Here is a 2,763-nt window from a genome sequence, read left to right as displayed (position 1 = left end):
GCATCATCGGCTTTGTCCGACATATCTTGGATTGATTTCGTTGTCTATGTTTGCTAGCTGCATGTGCCGAGAAACTGTAGGTACGATGTGCGTTACGTCAAGGGTTCGAGAGATTTTATTCCGAGTGCAGTGTCAAAGCGTGGTTATATATGGATGCATAAAGAATGCCTTAGTCTAGTGTGTAGGGATTTATGGATTTGATCGTGTATAAACTCAGCTCCTTGAACCAATACTGTAGATATTTACTGCATTTATTAATGGCTCTTATTCCTCCTTCACAAATTATTATTCATTTTGATATGTCTAGATACATGACTTTTGATATACGCTTAGACATATAAGTATATAGTATGTCTATCACTACTTAGATTCAGTATATTCACTAACTGAACTTGTTAAGTGGCCGATGGGGATTCAATCATTAGCATTTTCCTCCTAATGGCCGACGGTGCGTAAGTGTGATTGGACCATTTTCAGTGAGTGAAGACGAATTCCCGACCCACTATTCACCGACCATGAAAATCAGACACACAAATGAGCAAAGGTCCTGTCAGCCACCTACTTGCCATCTCTCATCAAATGTCACAATTCCAATAATGTATATACGTAGTAAAAATTATTTATTTAGAAAAATCAAAAGAAATAGTGGCGTAGGGAGTAATTTAGTAGCAAAGGATGACGAGTTGATCACCACTTTTACTTGTGAAGACTGAGGACCCGTCTATCATGAACGAGTTTCTTTTTGGACGAATCTTAAAATATCACCTTTTTGACTACTAGGTATATGTATGATGCTTGCAACATTGCAATTCCTCCGTCGGTTCCACACACACTTGCAAGCAGCACGATTGACACTTGACAGTGCTGAGATGAAATGCCATTCGGCGAAGGAAGGAATCCTCGCGCGGGGATCCAGAGTGAATGAGTTATTGCCCGAAAACAACTTATTTTCATACTAGTCGATTACACCGAGACAAACAACCGTTGCTGATGCAAATTTGGCTTACTTAAGCTCCCCTGCTTCCCCACGCACGCTAGCGGAGTAGCACGCACGTTTGACAGTGCCCTCGCTCCAGCCTCCAGAAGAGGGACCAGGTGAACAAACAAATTGGGTGGCGGGGTCCAAAGTGATTGCCCGAAACCCGCTTGCATCCCGCGCGACGGGACACGTCGCGGTTGCGCCAAAGGCAAAAGGATTGACGTGTTACATATAGACCCCAGCAATCCAGCCCAATAATTGACGGATAATTTTCAATCCAATCCGCCATGGAGTGGAGGGGACGACCAGAAGCTTCTTCAAGGTGGCCGTGGGGCAAAAGAAATCGTCAAGCGCAGCCGCTGCGTGGAACAGAGGCGCCCTCGCGCCATGTTGGTGCCACTGCTATTACAACCAAGAAAACGGTGGGGCCTGGGGGCGGCGTGGCATGACAGGATAAGACAATGAGGCCACCACTTGAAGTATAGGAGAAATATTTCTGGGGGTTGGCTCGATAATCTGGCAACGCCGACGTTGCTTTGAGTAGTTAAGGGCGGTGAGAGGAAGACCGAGAGATGTGCCGGCCATCCTCCAATAATAAACACCATCAAGTCGTGGAGGTCAGTTTAATTTGACAGCTCACGGAACCCGTGTCACTCGTTGTGTGGAGTACGGACAAGGCAGGGCGGGTCACCATCAGCGCTCTGATTATTGCAGTCCAGGCGTTGGCTTTAAAATTTTAAAATTTTAGTTCAAATCACATTAGATGTTTGATACAAGTAAGACGAAACGTGAACTAATTATAAAATTAATTGCGTAAATCGTGGCTAATTCACGAGATGAATCTATTAAACCTAATTAATCCATAATTAGCACATATTTACTATAGCATCACATGGTCAAATCATGAACTAATTAGGTTTAATAGATTTGTTTCGTGAATTAGCTTTCATTTATACAATTGGTTTTGTAATTAACATGTATTTAATACTCCTAATTAGTATCTAAGCATTCGATGTGACATGGACTAAACTTTAGTCCCTAGAACCAAACACCCCCGAAAGCTTACCAATCAGTTGTCGCGCTAAATTGGTTGGTTGCAGCTGCTATTCATGCTGCTGTCTGGCTGCAATCCAGCCATTCGGCTACAGGTTACCAGGCAGTTGTTGCACTAAATCGGCTGGCTCTACTAGAGCAACTTGTAAGGTTCTTACTTCAGCCTCTATTAAAAAAGTAGGGAGTCGGGGGAAAACCGACACCAGCAAGGCTCCTACTCGATCCCTAGAGCGGGGAGGTACCTAAATTCTCTCCCCTAGCAGAACCGTCTAAATTAAACTGGCTTATGTGCGCTAACCATCCTCTTAAAAGTTTAACCCAGTCAATACGCACTTAAAACGGCATAATGCGACAGTCTGTCGGGTAAATCCGATTCAACCCCTAAATATCTCGATCGAAATCACGAAGGTAAGCAGAGATAATACAAACATCATAGATTTATATAAATTAAGGTACAACACTAAGCGCTTACAAATTAAGCTCAAATATAAAAAAGATAGAGAGCATTAAAGTACAGTGAAAAGAAAACTAAAATTAGGGTAAAATAAGAAAGACGGGAAGTTTTAAAAGGCGCCAAGCAGAGGACAACACATCGAGCCCACCGATGTGCCATCAACGAGAAGCAACACAATCTAAATAGGGACACAACAACAGCTCTGAGTATACTAATACTCAGTAAGTCTTAACCAACTATGGTACATATTTAACTAACTCCTAGTATGCAAGGCTTT

Source organism: Setaria italica, chromosome V, assembly GCF_000263155.2.
Source record: "Setaria italica strain Yugu1 chromosome V, Setaria_italica_v2.0, whole genome shotgun sequence".
Taxonomy (NCBI): Eukaryota; Viridiplantae; Streptophyta; class Magnoliopsida; order Poales; family Poaceae; genus Setaria; species Setaria italica.
The sequence above is the reverse complement of the archived record's forward strand: the minus strand, read 5'-3'. Positions refer to the sequence as shown.